We start from the raw sequence: 20,287 nt of genomic DNA on the forward strand, positions 1-20,287 counted from the left end.
ATCAGGGGTTGACCAGGAACCCCCCCAGGGAACGCCTGCAGCCAGTGATCGCCAGGCCATTAAACTATGCTGACCGGGATCACCTGTGTTTTGACTCCCAGACTATACTGATCTTCCCAGACAATACTCAGCAGGTACAGTAGCAGCGCTAATCATTCACAGCCGCTAATTGCAAACTCAGGGAACTGAATATGCAGTACATGATATTATATCCCACCTGAATGAGAGTTACATTTAATTCCAAATCACTTTAATTCGATATGCCGGAAGCTGTCTTCACCTTGGCTGACTGGACAGTACACCTAAAACACAAGGATTGCAAAGAACTCGACAGAAGAGGGGTCACTCCAACAGAAGGCACAGGTCCAGGTCCAATAGGCATTCCCAGGCTCATGGCAATGAATCATGAGCATATATGGACTGCCTCCTTCTCCTTAATCATCTGCTTCAGCCGGGATGTGATTTTTTTAAAAAGGCGCCGGACCGCTTAGGGACTTAACATGGCTTGGGAGCCAACTGAGACAACGTCATCACCCCTGAACACTTATGTATAAGTTCTGTGTTAAGTTTGGGTACAATTGGCGGAGGCCCTCTCGACCACCTGTTGGTGTCCGGGGATCCCCTTCTTGGCGACAGATACTCCTTGTTTGGTGCATGCATTGGGGTGGGGGGAGGTGGGGGGAACGTTCCAACCTACGAGGTTAAAATGTTTACAGTTTTTATACAGGCACAGGGACCCACTCATTGTTTCATGAATGCACCAGTGGTGGCAACCCCCTTAGATGATAGATGACCACACATGCATATATTCCCCAGCTCGGGAGCTTAAACATTGTATCCTGGAACGTTAGATGGATGCTCAACAAAATTAAAAGGGGAGCTGTCCTTCAACAAGCAAAGCGCTGTGAAGCAGACATTCGTCTCCTACAGAAGGCTCATCTGCTGGGCAACAAAGCCCCCTATCTTACTTGATTTGGATACAACACTGTATATCATTCGGGGTTCACGCATGGCTCACAAGCCACGGCTATCCTAGGACACCGCTGGGTTCCCTTCACTATGTGGAGAAGTGTGGCTCAATGAGTGGAGAAGTGTGGCTCAATGAGTGGAGAAGTGTGGCTCAATGATTAGAGCGGCAGACCCTGATGCAGAGGTCTAGCCCGGGACCAGGGTTCAATTCCCCGCCTCGGTGGGTCTTGGGCTCAAAAATTCCACGGACCTGATAATTCTCGCCTCGGTGCCATTCCAATCATGGAGTCCCACTCTGCAACTCTGGGCAATAGCTTGCTTAATCTCCACAACGGCCCCCACAACGCTAAGGATGCCTGGCCTCCACCTTGGGGGTGCCCAGGAGTGGACACCTCACAGGGAAAGCCAGGATGGGTTCCACAGCGGTATTCGTACAAGCGCCTTGAGACCCTTGCGGGTGAGTAGTGCGCTATACAAGTATCAATTTACATTTACATTACATTTATACTATGCCAAAACTGCGGTCAGATCCGGGGGATAGATACACTGTTGTGTCGGGTACACTACATGGCCAATGCGTAACAATAGGAAGCATCTATGCTCCCACTCAATTGGGGCACACATTCATCGATAGAATCACATGACTGTGGGGAGAGTTCCCGGACAGACTCACAGACTCACATTACTGGGCGGGGACTGGAACGATGTCATGACACCCCTGGATCATCAGTGGGAGCCGGGAAGGGGGCCCAGATGGGAAGCACCAGGCTCTATCTACTGGCTGCCACACTGGAGTGGTCTTGTGCGTGGTGGGCTAATCATCCCTCAAACAAGGGCTTTACATTCTTGTCAGCCGCACATGGCTCTCCATCCAGACTAGATTATTTCTTTCTGCCACACAGCTTCATCCATAGGGTATCCCATGTCGCTATCCTGCCCAGGGGACTGTTGGACCAGTCCCCTGTCTCACTTAAATTGCACATAGGACTGCAGCGGCCACCCTTTAGGTGGCGTATGTTTCTCTGGCACATCTTGACCCTAGCTATCAAGATGTTATCCTTCAGGCCATCTCCAATTATCTCTTATCCAACGTTGCCTCAGTCCCGTCTCTTGTTGTCCTTTGGGAGGGTCTCAAACCCACGATCCTCGGGGTTGATATAAGTTATTGCACCGTGAGAAGCAGAAACGCCTTGCCCAAATAGTGGAGTTAGAAACCCGTCAGAGGTCCCTTGAAGCAGACACAGCCCTGTCCGATGGTCCAATACCGCAGCGTAATCTTCCCCAAGTTCAACAACAAATAAACCAACACCTTACCAACGAATCGTGAGAGATCCGGTTAGCGTAACAGCACAGGATCTACCAGTGGGGCGACAAATCAAGCAAAATACTCTATTGGCTGTGCCAGGTTGTGATGTCCCCCACACCTGTCCCTACACTTTGCTGCACTGACGGAGCCCTCTGCACCTCCCCTTATGTGGTAACTCAAGCATTTACTGACCATTATGCCTCCCTATATCATCATAATGACCACATATCGAGTGCATTGATTGAGGGATTCCTAACAGACATACCTTCCTGAAAGCTCTAGGACCACGTACATGACCAACTAGATGCTCCCAGAACTGTAGAAGAAATTAGCTCTGTGCTGGCTAATATCAACGGCTTCCCCAGTGACTTCCTTGGGCTGCATATAGAACTGCTTCGCCCATACATGTTGGACGTGCTCCAAGAGGCTCTCAAGCAGCATATCTTACCCTTGGATTGGTGTCATGCCAAAATCGTAGTGTTCCTTAAACCCGGCACCCACTGGAAGACCCCTGCTTCTACCGCTCCATTTCCCTCCTTAATTTCGAACCCAAACTCCTCAGTAAGGTCCTTGACGACCGCCTCTGCACATTTATCACTGACTTGATACACCCTAACCGGTCCGGCTTTATGCCACAACAATCTTCCCATGCTCACTACACCACTGGATTCAAGCTAGCCTGGCTGATGAAGAGTGATGCAGTGAAACCGGTCCCAGGATGCTTGCTTCTGGTCCACGGAGGACCTGGCTTGGCAGTCCGGGCCGGACTGTTCTCATAAGGAACAGGGTTAAGACTGATTTGCATATGGCTGGGTCCAAACTGGGGTGGTGTGGTGAGCAAAAAAATGATGGATTAAACCCAGATCCTTGCAACTGGGGTTGAATGTTTGCATTGTCTAGCATTCCCCCATCAATTGTTTCTTTTGCATATTTTGCCCTAAGTGGGCAGGGTATGCTCAGATGTGGGTCCCGTGCTCACTACACCACTGGATTCAAGCTAGCCAGACTGATGAAGAGTGATGCCCTGGAACCAATCCCATGATGCTTGTTTCTGGTCCAGGGAGGACTTGGCTTGGCAGTTCGGGCCGGACTGTTCCCATAAGAAACAGGGTCAAGACTGATTTGCATATGGCTGGATCCAAACTGGAGTGGTGTGGTGAGCAAAAGAATGATGGATTAAACCCAGATCCTTGTGACTGGGGTGAATATTTGCCTTGTCCAGCATTCTGTCCATCAATTGTTTCTTTTGCATATGTCGCCCTAAGTGGGAAGGGTATTGCCAGACGTGGGTCCCGTGCTCACTACATCACTGGATTCAAGCTAGCCTGGCTAATGAAGGGTGATGCCCTGAAACCGGTCCCAGGATGCTTGTTTCCGGTCCAGGGAGGACCTGACTTGGCAGTTCGGGCTGGCCTGTTCCCATAAGGGGATGGTGTTGTGACTAAAAGTATGATGGATACAACCCAGATCCTTGTGACTGGGGGTGAATGTTTGCATTGTCCAGCATTCTGTCCATCAATTGATTCTTTTGCAAACAACGGTCTACCCAGCATAATATCCGGTGAGTTCACAACGCCATCACAATGGCCCCAGAGTTGGGCCATCCAGTGCCTATCCTCTTGGCTGAAATCGATAAGACGTTTGATTCTCCGATCCCTCAACTTTGGTCCGCGCTTTATGTTATATGTTCAGTTATTATACACAGATCTCTTGGCTTCCATGCGGGTAGCCGGATACAGGTCAGCTCCATTTTCTATATGTAGGGGCACAAAGCACAAAGCAGGGTTGTCCCTTGTCTCCATTGCTATTTGCGTTTGCTATAGAGCCCTCAGCCACATGGGTTCAACAAGACCCATTGATCTAGGGGTTTGAGTGGTCACGGGAGCTGTTCGATAAAAAATCGCATTATATGCGGATGATGTTTTGTTCTTTATGACAGACCCTTGGTTCTCTGGGCGCGAGTTCTCCAGATACTCTGGATGTTCGGGGAAACCTTGGACCTCGAGGCCAACCTGTCGAAATTGGAGCTATTTCCTATGTGCCGGGATCAGGGGCAGGGCACGTTGGCCGAGCAACTATCCCACACTACGGATGGTTTTAAATATTTGGGTGTCTTCATCTCACCGTATCCCACGATATCGTGGTCACATAATATCAATGCGTTACTTTCACTTGTACGGGAAGAGACCATGATGCTGGGGAAGATAGTGTGTGGAAATTCAAGTGATGAAGCCCATATAGAAAATAATAAGTCTAAAGCAACCTCTTAGGCTAAATGTCTGGGCTACCTTCATAGGGCCACTGGGAGAAGACATTTTAAACTTTTATTGGAGGTCTTTCGTGATAAGATTCCTGCCTCCTTGTTGTATAGTACAGAACTGATTGATGTATTGAAATGGGACTTCTTATACACAGTAGAAGCTTGAATTCTTAGACGTCTAGCCTCAGTTAATCCAGCACTCCCTGTGGCCACCCTTAGGCTAAAATTTGGATTGAGAAGCACCTGGGCACAGGGCCTCGCAGGGATAGTGCATTGGGCCATGGGTCTGGCAAAGATTGACCATGGTATACTCAGGTATTGGTTGCAAAAAGAAATTTTAGCTGTTCTAAAGGAAAATGTATTATTCTATAGAAATGGTATGATTGCAAAAGTGTTGTTGCAATTAGACCAGTCTTCAATTTTTACTTTGATGCCGCACCAATTAAAAGCTACTTTGAAACAGGCCACCTGGTACTAATGTTTTCATATGGATAGGGAAGCTTATACTTTAAAGAAGGTTTACCATCCAGCTATTGTTTCCTGTTTAATAAATAAAGTACAGGCTTATATTTCATGGAATCTGCTGCATGGACTGTGCCATTTGTGGTTACTGTTGAGTCAGGGCATGCTTCCTTTAAATTCCTTCCTGGCTAAATGGTGTGGTTTATCAGTGATCTGTAACCTGTGTAAAAATGGTCCTCAAGCTATTAACCATGAATTACTCATCTGTCCTGCTTTGACATTATGTTGCCGGAAATGGCTGAGGCCAATATGTTTACAGTTATCTATTCTCTCAGCCTTAACAGTACTACAATCACATTATGATCCCTCTAAAAATATATTTAGTAATAGAATTTGTAATTTTTTAAAAGTGTTTTTTAAAATTATATTAAGGGGCTGTGGGTTGTAGAGGCTGCTAGTTTCTTATGTGTGTGATTTTTATCTTCTATGAATTAGTCATTTGTATAGTTTGATTGCATTTTTTTTTAGGATCTGACTGCATCGAGTCCAGTCCAGTGCATGACGCCATAGGCGAATCACAACTGAATCTGTCACCCTCACTACACCCCCAAAAGCCCTCTCCAGACCAGCCCTGACAGTTAGAAGTCAACAAGGCTGGGAAGGACCTCTCAGAAACCCCAATGGGGGAAATGGCAGGGCCCTCAGAAGTGACCGCAAAATCCAGGCATGGGGCGCATGATGCCCTCTCTTTCCTAGGATCCCAGGAGTGGGCCGACCTAGTTGCCTCCTACACTTTGGACACTCCAGAAAAACCGCCACTGCTCCTGGCCAGTATTGGCACTGAACAAGGCAGGGGCCACACAGCAGCCAAAAGCATTTTGATTTCATGTCACAGACCCGCAATCCACAACTCGGACTTCCCAAGCCAAATCTCAAGCCAAGCCTCCAACACCTGTGATACTCTACTAAACACAATGCAAAGAACAGTTGATGTGCTACACTATCAGTCCAACAAAATGGACCTGCAACTGACATTACTTGACACCATGGCTCTCTTTGTAGGGGGGATTAAACTCACTAATCAGCAGAGCCCAAACAGGAAGCTAAGTTGAACTGCAGCTGCGGACCCATCATTGACAAACTGTTGTCACTTACCTCAATTGTGTCCGAACTTCCAGAGGGTTTGCCAAAGTGCCACACTATAAAATAGACACCACTAACCAAGAAAAAGGAATGCCCAAGGGACTATTTATAAAGGATCTTGTAGTTAAAAACCCAACTGCCTCAAACCAAGCGAGCTGTCCAGGGGGCAGCCTGGCCTCTGGGACAAACCAGCCTCAAAAGGATCTAACTACAGCTCAAAACTCTAAACAATGTCACCAACTTCGGAGAAAAGGCCCCAACAAAACAACAGTCCCTAGTCACATAGTAGTATATCCCCTTTTTGATACCAAAAAACCACAGAATATAACTATACATGAAACTACAGCACATGATTTGACAGCACATGAAACAACTAACCGGACAAAGGAAACTCCGGATGCAGTTGCTCAGAACATGGATCAACCAGCAACAACCTCATTTGGGGCTGATACGGCAGCACCAGGCAGCCTAACTGGTACTCCAGTTACCAAAAAAAAAACAGCTACACAGAATCAGCAAGACTGCCACTACAGCCTACTCTTACCAGTGACAGAAAAAAGGGGGACCCTTCCCATACAGGAACTCAACCAGGCGGGGGAATCAACAGAAACGTTGACAGTATACGGGGCCAATCCATGGAACAAGTTAACTCCAAACTTATTTCCATTACAACTACAGTGCCTTCACCATAATACAACCACCACGGCAAATGAGCACACAAAGCACAGCACTGCCCAGGCGCCAACTCCAGTGAAAAGGGTAGCGAACTGTAAAAATGCTGATGACAATATAGTCCCAATGGAGGTGGAAGGAATGTTGCAAGGGACATCTAGAATGACAATTTGGTACCTGGGCCTTCCCTTATCGCAACATCTAAACAGAAGCACAGATCCTGGCACAGAAGCCTCCCCGTGTTTCCGGCGTCGAGAATGCCCAAAGTCTAACAACTGTAGCGGGCTAATCCGGAAGCACCCTTGTACCTTTGAGGGAAACCACCTAGGGGAACATCCTTCCAGAGCCCCTCTAATATTACTCTTTTCACCCCAGAGTATGACTCCAAAGGTCTTTGCAACACCCTGAATAGAGGGAACATTCTCCAACTATTAGCTGCAATACCAACACTAGGAGGCATCAACACAACTGATCTTCTGTCAATGGAATTTATAAAGGCAGACAAGGCCCTGGGCAAGGAATCCACTAAAGCAACCTAGGGTTCAATTCAAATTGCACATTAAGTTCTGGAAGAATAGGAAACATATAAATCATGGGGCATATGAACCTCACCGTACTACAATACACTACTTGCCATCATGCGGCAGGGAGCATACAGCAACAGAGAAAAAACATCCTCAGTGCTCAGGGTAGCCAGAGGTCAGTCATCCCATAGGGAGCAGGCAGTGGGTATACAAACAGGCATCAATCATCATCATCATACCACGTTCTCCGCAAACTCCCAGATTCTTAGAACTATTAACACAGACAGTCTGCCACAATGACAAACCAACGCATAAAAAAACCAGCAAAACCACAACAAAACTACCCTGAGGCTATGCTTATGGAACATCAATGGGCTGAATAGTAAGGAAGCCAATGTCAAATTCCTTGCAAATATTAAAATCTTTGATATTATCCTCCTGCAAGAAACGTGGTTAGTGGACCCATACCAACTACAGAGGTACATCTGCTTCCCCACCCCAGCACTGAGGAAATCGAAATATGGCCACTTATCAGAGAGACCAGCCACCTAAATTGCCGTAACAAAAATTGATAGTGCACAAAAGTTTCCATCCACTCTACCATCAGTAAACACTGTCAAGATCCACCTAAATCTCAATGGCTCTAAGGAGGAGGTGCATTTGATGAACACATACATAAACCCGAAATGGAAGAAACAAGAGTCAAAAACCTTAATCAAACACTTGCTCCTAATCATAAGTTCGCACAGCACTTCCAACCTCATCCTCTCTGGGGATCTAAACCAACAAATCATAGGTAAATCATCAAACGATGACATACAGATCCAGTCCTTCTTTTGGAACATACCAATCAATCAATCAATTAATTTGTATAGCACACTACATACCCGTGAGGGTTTCAAGGCCCTGGGGGGGGGGGGGGGCTGCTGCTTTTGGTCAAAGAGTCAGGTCTTGAGTTGTCTCCTGAAGGTCAGCAGGTCTTCGGTTTGTCGCAGGTAGAGGGTGTTCCAGGTCCTGGTGGTGCGATGGGAGAAGGATCTGCCTCCGGAAGTTGTTCTCCGGATGCGCGGGACCGTGGCCAGGGCGTGGTCAGTGGAGCGGAGTTTCCTGTTGGGTACGTAGAAGGAGAGTCGACTGTTGAGATAGGCTTGGCCGGTTTTGTGGAGTGCCTTGTGTGCGTGGATCAGGAGCTTGAAGGAGATTCTTTTGTCGATGGGGAGAAAGTGCAGGTTCCTCAGGTGGGGGGTGATGTGGTCATGGCGTGGGACGTCGAGGATCAGGCGTGCAGAGGCGTTCTGGATTCTCTGCAGTCTGTTGATGAGCTTGGACGAGGCTCCGGCGTAGAGGGCGTTTCCGTAGCCGAGTCTGCTGCTGACAGGAGCCTGGGTGACTGTTTTCCTTGTGTTTGTCGGGATCCATCTGTAGATCTTGCGGAGCATGCGGAGGGTGTTGAAGCAGGTGGAGGTGACTGCATTGACTTATTTGGTCATGGAGAGTTACGAGTCGAGGATGACTCCCAGGTTGTGTGCATGGTCGGTGGGGGCCGGAGGGGCCCCAGTGACGTGGGCCACCAAGAGTCATCCCTTGCGGAGGGGTTGGACCCAAGGATGAGGATCTCCGTCTTGTCTATGTTCAGTTTGAGGCGGCTCTCCTCCATCCAGTCTGCGACGGCCTTCATTCCCTGATGGAGGTTGGATTTGGCGGTGAGGGGGTCCTTGGTGAGGGAGAGGATCAGCTGAGTGTCGTCGGTGTATGAGATTATGTTGAGGTCGTGCTGTCAGGCGATGCGTGCTAGTGGTGCCATGTAGACGTTGAAGAGCGTCAGGCTGAGGGAAGATCCTTGATGGATGCCGCAGATGATCTCAGAGGCATCGGATCGGAATGGGGGAGGCGGACTCTCTGAGTTCTGCCGGAGAGGAATGAGGTGGTCCAGTCCAGGGCCTTGTCTCAGATCCCTGCGTCGTGGAGGCGCGTGCGTAGTGTGCGGTGGCAGACGGTGTCGAAGGCGGTGGAGAGGTCCAGGAGGATGAGGGCTGCCGTCTTGCCGTTCTCTAGCAGGATCCTAATGTCGTCTGTGGCGGCGATGAGGGCGGTCTCGGAGCTGTGGTTACTGCGGAATCCTGATTGGGATGGGTCCAGGATATTGTTGTCTTCGATGTGACGGGTGAGCTGGGTGTTAACTATCTTCTCGATGACCTTTGCTGGGAACGGAAACAGGGAGATGGGCCGGAATTCTTCAGGTCGCTCGGATCCGCCTTGGGTTTCTTCAGTAGGGCGTTGATCTCTGCGTGCTTCCAGTTCTCAGGGAAGGTGGCTGTCTCGAAGGAGAGGTTGATGTTTTTGTGCAGGTGGGGTGCGATGGAGTTGCTGGCTTTGTTGAAGATGTGGTGTGGGAGAGGGTCGGACGGGGATCCAGGGTGGATGGTTCCCATGGTTTTGATTGTGTCCTTGATGCTCACGTTGGCCCGGGTAGTCAGGGTGTCGTGGGCGGTGGGATGCGGTGGGTTCGGTGCGGCGAGGTCTGCAGGGGTCGCCCGGGTTCTGAAACTGTCATGGATGTCAGTGATTTTCTGGTGAGAGAAGGTGGTGAGGGAGTCGCACAGGACTTGCGATGGTGGGATGTCGTTGGCGTTGGAGCTGGGGTTGGAGAGTTCTTTCACGATGGTGAAGAGCTCCTTGCTGTTCTGTGCGTTGTTGTCAAGGCGGTCTGTGAAGGAGGTCCTTTTGGCGGTCCTGATGAAGTGGTGGTGGTTGCGGATGGCGTCTTTGTGGGCAGCGCGGCTGTCTGGCGTCTTGGCACTGTGCCATATGTTTTCCAGTTTCCGGCAGGCGCGTTTTGGGTCTAGGAGTTCCGGGGTGAACCAGCTGACTCTTCTGCTGGTGGCTCTGCTGCGGGATTTTTCAGCGGGGCTCTGGTGTTGGCGCAGTCGTTCATCCAGCATTTGTGGGTGAGTGCACCCTCATCGGGGTTGGTGGGGTTGGTCGGAGGGTTGAGTGTGAGGCTTGTCTGTAGTTGTTCTTGGGTGACTTTGCCCCAGCAGCGGTGGGGGGTCTGTAGTGTGCGGTGGTGTGTGAGGGGTTTTCAGAAGGAGAAGTGGATGCAGTGGTGGTCTGTCCATGTGAGTTCGGAGGCGTGGCTGAAGGTGACATGGGGGCTTGAGGAGAAGATGGCATCTAGCATGTGGCCGGCGATGTGGGTCGGCATCGTGACAAGCTGTTTCAGTCCGAGGTTGGCAAGGTTGTCGATAAGAGTGGAGGAGTTGTTGTCGTTGTTGTTCTCCAGGTGATAGTTCAGGTCTCCGAGGAGGATGTAGTCGGTGGAGGTCAGCGCGTGCGTGCTGATGATGTCGGCGATGGAGTCGCAGAATTGAGGCCGGGGTCCTGGCAGTCTGTAGACGAGGGTGCCTCTTAGGGTGGTCTTGGGGTCCGTGTGGATCTGGAAGTGCATGTGTTCGGCAGTGCTGAGGGTGTCGTTGGTGTTTGTTGAGACCTTGATGGTGTTTTTGTGGGCGATGGTGATTCCCCCCCAGCCCTGTTGGTGCGGTATCTGCGGGTGACCTTGTACTTGTCTGGGATGGCTATGGCAATGTCTGGCGAGGAGGTTTCGCTCATCCAGGTCTCGGTCAAGAAGGCGACGTCCGGTGATGTGGTGTCGAGTAGGTCCCAGAGTTTGACGGCGTCTTTGTGTGCGGAGCGGGTGTTGATCAGGATGCAACTAAGCTGGTTGGGTTCCGTCGTGGCAGGCGTCTTGGCACTTTCGCGGCAGGAGAAGCTGCAGTTCCGGCAGGTGAAGGGGCCGTGAGTGCGCCTTGGGGCGGCCTTGCAGCAGATGTGGATCCTTCCTGGGTTGAGAGCGACGAGGGTTTTGGTGTCGTAGTAGAGGCAGTGGTCCTCGTGGCTGCTGCGGGGGCCAGGGGTTCTGGCGCTGGGCGCGGTCCAGGCGCGGACATTCGCAGACGGGCTTGCCTTAGGCGCGCCAGTGGTGCACCAGCGGTCGCCATATATGGGGAGGTGGGGAGGGAGGAGTAGCTGGGAGGTGGGAGGCGAGGGACGGGTGGAGCGAATAGGCATGGAGGGGCGGGGCCGCAGGGGAGGCAGCAGCGGGGACGGTCTCGAGGAGGGGGCACAGAATACGAGAAAAGCACAAAATCAGAGGGGCACAGCTCAAACCAAAATCAACCAGGCAGATCGTCCAAGACTGGGACAGAGCTGCTAGAAGATCTTAAGCACATCAACCTAAGGGCATTAAACAGATGATTCACTAATGACTCCCCCCCGGCCACCTCATTTTACTCTGAAATTACAAACTCCACCGTAGGCTACACTCTAGTCTCCCTTTCATTTTTTCTACATGTATCAGGCTTCCGTTTAGGAGACAAATGGGACAGTGACCATCGGCCCCACGAAGTTTCAATCCAAGCATCTCCGCACAAATCGATACCTAATCCTGTTGGAAGGCATGCATGCCACACAATAAACCTAAAAAGAATTAAGTTGTCCCTAGTAAAATCCGGGGAGGTGCTCCTGGTGGCGAAATCACTGCTACACAATCTCAATAACTCCACCGATACCCCGACTGGTATATGGAAAATTTCACGGCATCGCTTGCAAATTCCTTCTCAACCATAGCCAGATACCCCCTCCTAACTGGCCAATGGTCGCAGGGAGGGCTATGAATGCACAGAGGAGTGATCTGAAACTACTTAAAAAATATGTTAACAAACTTCTAAGATCATTGAGGCTTTGCCCCGGAGACGGGAATCTAAACCACCTACTTTGCAAAAGAAAAGCCAAAATCAAAAAACTCAAGTGGGACATCAACAATTCCAACGAAAACGATTTTTGGGCAAAACTCTACCATGACTCCAAAGCAATCAATAGCACGTGCTTTTGGTGTACCACCAACAAAATTCTACAACTGGCTCATGGAGGCTTAACATCATATATCACAGATAATTCATGGACAACCTTTCTAGAATCTCACATCATTCATCAAACACAAGGATTACAAGGAATCCCTGATAACCAACTAGCTCATTCCACTCAAACCGTGAGGAATCTAGAGGAAGACGAAAATGGAACTGAGGTTTTATTGATTAAGAAGCACATTTCAAAAGGGAGGAAAGAAGGGGTACCGGGGCTAAACAGGATTCCACCAGCTCTCTTCAAACAAGACCCAGAATATTGGTCAGGAACATTGGCCCCCCTTTTCTATACCATCAGACAGTTCGGGCTCCTACCCGCATCATTGAAGGGCTCCACAATTTCACTGATTTATAAGTCTGGCGACAAAACCACACCAAATAACTATCGTCTGATTGCCCTACTAGACATAGAGGCAAAATACTTCACCGGCATCTTACCGATAGAGCCCCAAGACTGGGCAAAAGAGAATTAAATAATCTCCCCCCACCACACAGGGTTTTGCAAAGACACTGGAACATCAACTAACATACTAACTATCTCACTACTTATCGACAAGGCAAAACTATCTAAACAAGCAAATCACTTTTGCTTTATCGACTTCAAGACAGCCTTTGATAATAATGTCGAGCAATACTGTGGTTGAAATTGGCACTCTGGGGAATCCCTTCATCTCTTTTGAACCTCCTAATACATCTTCACACCAAGACATGGATACAGGTTAAACTAGGCAATGGCACCCATCTCTCAAGGTGTATCCCAACTACCAAAGGTCTTAAACAAGGATGTGTGCTTGCAGCAACACTGTTTAACCTCTAAGCAGCAGACATGATATCAGCTCTTAGCACCTGCAACACATACGCTCCACGACTTGGCGGCAAAGCCATCTCCAGCATCTCCAGCATGTCATATGCGGATGACGTTGTCCTGAAAAGTCACACTCAAGTTGACCTGCAATGTTTACTCAACAAAATCCACAAGCACGCAGGCGAAAATCATCTATAAGTGAATATCAATAAAACAAAAACCCTGAGAATCAATGGCAAACAACTGGTTCTTGGATAAAACCCGAATTGAGAACACTCCTGCTAATAAATACCTATGGGTGATCATTGACAAGGGTGGCCAATTCACCAACCAACTGGAGGCCATCAAGAGTAAAAGGCTGGCAATAGCGACAACACTAAGGCAACTGAAAACAAAGCTTACAGGGCCTATTATCTCCCCTCTGCTCCAGGTAGCGCAAGCTAAAATTCTACCCCCTGTTCCTTATGACAGCGAAGCTCTGAGGGGCAGGGACGCCAAACTGCTGGATACCACCATGGCCAAAGCATATAGAGTTATGTTAAACCTTCCATCTTACGTCCCACCAGCACAGATTCGACTGTAGTTTGGCCTAACCAAACATCTTTTTGCAAGGCAAGGTTCCTATATCAAGTGTTGGCACAAAATCAAGATCTCTCCTACGAATATACTGAACCATCAGCTCTGGCAAGAACTGTGCAGCACATTCATCTCTCCGTACATAAAACACTTGGAGGACTCAATCGACACTACTAGATTAGTCGACCTATGGGAAACCAAAACTACTCATTCGCTCTTCAAAGCAAGTAGTAAATAGGGTAATCAAGAAGATCTCTCTTGCTGAAGACAAAGCTGCCTTTGCCTGTAGGAGCCACGCCTGAATGACACTGAGCGGCTATAAACTACTTGGGCCTCCGGCATACTTTGAATTGGGATAATCAAGAAAGACCAAAGAACAATTTTTAAAATACAGGCTAGGAATTCTGCCAGCTACACTGCACCTTCCTCCCTGGCGGAGAGAGAAATATGGAAACTCATGCAGGCTATGCGGGAACGGTACTGAGGACATGGAACACCTAATATGCTACTGCACCAAAAAGAGGAAAGGGTAGGACTACTCAAAAAATTTTAATGCACAAGGGATTCGAACTCTGAGACAGGTTGTGACTGCATGCTTAGACCCCAAGGACCCACAGCTACATGGGAAACTAGTAAAATTCCTGTAACTAGTAGAAACTAAGCAAGGATCAGCTGCACCCTGTGCACACGCAAAAAATACATAAGGTTTTTAGCCTATGCAACTGTAATCTGTGAGCATAGATATTGGACCCTCTTCAGAATAATATGAACAAGCATTGGCATAGCCAATAGGTCTCGCCTTTGGGACCTTATATGTGTTTAGCCATGCAGCGGTTGATGTTGTTGCACCAAGGATATTGTGCTGCATAACTAAATACTTATAAGGTCCCAAAAGCGAGACCTATTGGCTATGCCAATGCTTGTTTTCAGTTTGCCATGCAGTGGTCTTCGGGGTTTGGAGTGCCATCCAGTGCATGCAGTGGATTCCTGATGCCAATAGTTTCTAAAACTCGTTTTCCCAGTAAGAAGACCCTCATTACAACTTTAACAGCCATGCTTTTCCCCAGACCTGATACTTAAGTAGCTATTTACTTCACATATTAGTAGCCCATTTACTGTAGCATGGCTTTATCTGTTGTGTAGGAAGTGTTTCATGTAAGGGACGGGGCTTACAATGTGCATATTTACTTTAATGTTTTGGGGAGAGACGTGTATATGTGATGAATGGCTTTTAACGCTACGCGTATGGTTATCACCGTAAGTATTTTACACATGTATTGTGCCGATTATACGTTTCATTATTTTGCACTCATGTGCTGTCGTCACCAGCACATCCTGACTCACAACAGAGGCTCCTAAAAGTAGTTTCCGAAGTGGAAGTATGGAGAGCAGGCATGCATGTGTGTTATGAAAACAGCTGAGCTAGACAGGAAGTGCGGGGAACCTGCTCTTCGTCAGGGAGGATGGGAAGTGAACACACGCTTAAATGCCTGAAACGTATGTGAAGAGCAGCAGGGTTGTCAAACGGCAGAGATACTCTGTAAACAATGGAAAGTTCATCTCGTCCCTAATGAAAACACTGAGCAAACGGATAAGCTGATAAACGCACAACTATGAATCTTCAGTTAATGAACAGCAGACCTTTGTTTAATAGACAGAAAGCAAGGCACATTAAAACAAAAGCGCGGCCGAGGAGGCCTGCGGCGCTCTGAAATCAAGCAATCGTAAAACAAGCGATCTTCACTATCTTCCCTTTTCAAGCACTCACACTCGTGCTTGTGGCAGCATCTTGAAGGAGCCGCCATATGTTCGTAATTAACGTGGCCGTGCCGCTGCTCCTCCCGCAAGGTGGATGCCGCCACAAGCACAAGTTAAGTCTAAAGGCCCTTCTAGAGCAACGCATGCGCGCTGCCTAGGCGATACCTTAAAAGGGTGCTTTTTACACTGGAGACTTTTTTTAGTCTTTTAGAAATGCATTTGGCTTGTTTTAATATATATGATTTTTTTAATGTGTATTTTTGTAATGGTTTTAATTAATCAAAAACAGTGAATTACTACTACTACTTCATTATGATGCCCCTTAAAAAATATTTAGTAATAACATTTTTCATTTTTTTAAGTGTTCTTTTAAATTATATTAATGTGCTGGAGGTTGTAGAGGCTGCTAGTTTCTTATGTGTGCGATTTTTTTTATCTTCTATTTATTAGTCAGTTGCATTGTTTGATTGCATTTTTGTGCTATACAAATTATTCTCCTCTATATATATTTCAAACCCCTGCACTGAAGGCACAAAGTTACTTTATATTGTGTTTTACATAACATGCTGCTGTTTGTTAGAATCTTGTCAAATTAAAATCTTTTGAACCTTGGATATTGTTTTTGATTGTCTGATATCATGAGGGGTGGAATATTTAATTACGTGTAATCAATTGTAAATTAGAATGTTATTGTTGTGATTTTATGTAGACCTCTTTGGAGTTCCAAAATCATAAATGAAATAAACTTGAAACTTGTGTAAAACATAGAATGTTGTACTCTACTGAAAACAAGTCTATATTTGAACACTTCATGAAAAACGTTGTGCAACTTTTATCCTCCGTACCTCAATAAAGCTTCAGTTTGACCTTTAGGGTCTGGTTTTAATAAGTGTCCAAACTGTACTTTTAGAAGCACCCCTTACACTAAGAATCAGTTTTTCATAACAGCATTTTTACACAGGATGTGTTTAATGTAGAGGGGATGAATCACTTGGAGGAACTATAAAATTCAAGCTATCAGACCTTAGAAGTAGAAATAAAATGTCAAGGACTTTTCAAAAAATGTATGGAAGCATTACAAAAAGAGCAAAGCTACCAGCAACTACGAATTGAGGAATCTGTAACCCACATTGCACCTAAACAAAATTCCCCAAAAACTTCCACAAAATCTAAATCAACATGACAAATCATTTTTGCTATAAAACAATAAACATATTTTATTAAATCAGTCTAAACATTAGCAAAAACCCCAATCTTAAATATGACTGATAATAAAATAATATATAAATCCTTAACATGAAAAATGTAAACCTAACCAACCAAAGAGCTCAAAGAACAAATTCAATCCATCATGTAAAATAAATACAACACATAAACCACACATTTCCTAATAACAATCGAATAATATTTACACAAATAATAAAATATACCATTTTCCACCTAAAAGAAATAAAATAAATGCTCCTGGAAACTCGAAAAAAAGAAAATCAGAGTTAAAAACATTGGTTTATTATAAACCAAAATTGATTTCCTTAAAAAAAACAATAACTTTCAATGCCCAGAAGACACGTTTATTGACTAAAACCTTTAAAGTAGACAAGAAAATCCACTCACAAACACATTACAATCCTAAAACCACATATACATTAGATTTATTCATAATAAAATAAGTAACATAACACAGTGTAACATAACTGAATGATACACCACTAAAACAGTATACGAAAACCCCAAACTACACACTAGTGAAAAAAACTATCATTAATAAAACTACATGTTCATTTAACCCACAAACAACACTATGACTAACCTTTAGACCGCCCCCTCCCAACCCTCCAAAACCTTTTAAAAAGGACTTACTTATTCCGACAAACAGCAGGACCTTGATAATAAAATAGACTGTAGCAGTAAAAAACAAATGGCCACAGAATGAAACACAAAAAGAGACTATCTCCTAATAGAAATGAATGGAAAAACATGGTAAAATGCAAAATAAATGTATTTTAAAAAGGTTATAAAACATTAAACATGTAAAACATCAAAAGATGTTGTAAAAAAGCATAACAAATTGTAAAGTATAAATTAAATATTAGTATAAAATATAGAATAATTTAACATATACTGAAAAAACTTTTGTTAAAATGATATTGGAAATATGTATATAAACATTTTAATAAATGTTAAAAAATGGAAAACAATGGAAAAAAGTGAAAATGTGCAGCATACAATACTATTAAAATGTGAGCTGCACTTTTAATGTAATAAGAAAATTCTATTGAAATGTTTCATTTGTTTAACTCTATGTAAATATGTATTTTTAAGTTGAAATATATTTGTAACGTTAAAATGTATATTACATATACTTTGAAAACAAAAATAAAAAGAGAAAAATGTGTAACATGTCTTTATTCAATAAAACTTTTAATTTATAATATTAGTCAGGACAAACATACAACTAATTATTTTTATTATATTTCTAAACACCAACAATATTAATTAAATAACACAAACTATTTCTACAACATGAAAATACAATTTAAACAAGTGAATTTGCCCAACAATTATCTCATTAAATAATCACACTCCAACATAAACAATTTTTAAGAAAATGTTGGACACTAAAGGGATGACATTTACTATTCCCTCTCCAATCTATATCAACTTGGGGAAGGTGTTGGTCACTAAAGGGGTAGCATTTACTATTCCCACTCCAATGTATCCCAAACTGGGAAAGGTGCTGGACACTAAAAGGGTGACATTTACTATTCCCAATACAATCTATACCAATTTGTAAAAGGAGTTGGACAATAAAGGGGTGACATTTACTATTCCTACTCCAATCTCTTCCAATTTGGAGAAGGTGCTTGACAATAAAAGGATGACTTTTTCTTTTCCCATTCCACATTTAAGCATTTTAGGGAAGGTGTTGGACACTAAAGGGGTTACATTGGCTATTCCCACTCCAATCTAAAACAATTTGGAGAAAGTGTAGGGCACTAAAGGGGTGACATTTATCATTCTCACTTCAATCCAAAACATTTTGGAGAAAGTGTTGGACACTAAAGGGGCAGGCAACATTTACTATTCCCACTCCAATCTATACCCATTTGAGGATGGCTTATGGAAACTAAATGGTGACCCTTACTTTTATACTTCAGTATAAACCAGTGTTGGAAATGTTAGGAGTGACATTTACTATTCACACTCCAATCTGTACCAATTTGGAGTGTTAGCCAGTAAAGGGGCGACATTTACAGTTCTAACTCCAGTCTAAGCCAATTTGTGGATGGTGTTGGACACTAAAGGGGTAAAAATTAATATTTCCACTACAATGTAAAACATTGTATGCAAGTTGCTAGAGACTAAGGGCTTTATTATGAGTTTGATGGTGAGGGAGTGGGACCACCCCGCTCCCCGCATCGCCAAAGCCATGTAGGAACCGCCTGCCAACTCAGGAGTTTTCTCCTGTCTGCCGAATGGCTCTTTGGCATTCCCAGGGCAGTGGCAATGAAATAGGCACCGCAATGGGAAAATCAAAGGCAGTACTTGCACGCATGGACGGCTGCAGTCCATGGAGTACAGCCACTGATGTGCATACACACTCCTGTGTGCATCCACATGGTGTGAGGCACAAGGGGGCCCTGTAGGGCCTCCTTTGTTTCCTCACCTCCACACTTTTCATGGTGGTCGCAGCGCCATGAAAAGTGTGCCAGTGAGGAGACACTTAATATGCTTTGTGAGACTGCTGTGGCCTCGCCAAGCATATTGAGACCTCAAAACCGCAGTTGTGGTAGTATGAGGGCGGTCCTAATAGGGCAGTTGGAGGACTGCCACCACCACACCCTCATGTAATAAACCCCTAATTATTTTATATACACAATCATTACTCATACTTGTACATAATAAAGCACAAATAAACTAAAATGTACTTGAAAAGACGCTAACCAAAACTACAAACCTATATTTATATATATGTATATATAAACATTAACATATAAATATAATTTTTATTACTATTAATAATTAATATATTATTTAAAATATTCACTACCATTTCCAAATTTTGAACCATTAAATTAAAAATATTAAAATTAAAATATATCAAACCAAATGTTTAAAAATGTAAAATTATTTCAGTCAATTTTCTACATAAATATTTTTTTAATAATTGTGAATATTTTTCACACAAATTAAAAAATTAAAAAATGTTATTAAAAAAAGTTTAATTAATTTACTTTATTAAATTGAAATTGTATATCTTTTAATACATATGTTTTAATTTAAATATTTTTTTAATATTAACAATCACGTTTTAAAATGTATTATGATTAATGTATATTTTATTTAATTAGAAATTGTCATTTATTAAAAATATAAATGAAACAAAAAAAGAAAAGTTGTATAATATTATTTGCATATCAATAAAAAAAATTACATTGCACTATGCACTATGGTGGGATCTCAGCACCGACAACCCGATAGTCTTGATACAATGATTTTGCATCACAATATTTGTTATTCAATATTTTGTCCAAACACTGTTATGTGCACCTTTTCTCCCTCTCACTTATGGACTCTTATGAATCCATTACTAAAGTCTCTACCTTTATGTGTTTAGCTTCTGTCACATCACCGTGAAGCACTCTCGCACTTCTGTTGCCTTGTTAGTACCATGTATGCAGTTCTTTAAATGGGCAGGTATTGTCCCGTACTGAGTACCTGCACTTCTTTAATTTGAAATGAAGAGTACATACAATTCTCAGCACTGCTTGAATCGTTTAATAGGAGATTACTTTGCAGGAGAAAACAGGTCTTCTGGATAGTGAGTACCGGAACTTATATATTTCAATTTAAAGCAGTGCATGTTTGTGTCTGTTTAAGCCTGAT

The sequence above is a fragment of the Triturus cristatus genome, chromosome 8 (genome assembly GCF_964204655.1).
Source record: "Triturus cristatus chromosome 8, aTriCri1.1, whole genome shotgun sequence".
NCBI classification, from domain to species: Eukaryota; Metazoa; Chordata; class Amphibia; order Caudata; family Salamandridae; genus Triturus; species Triturus cristatus.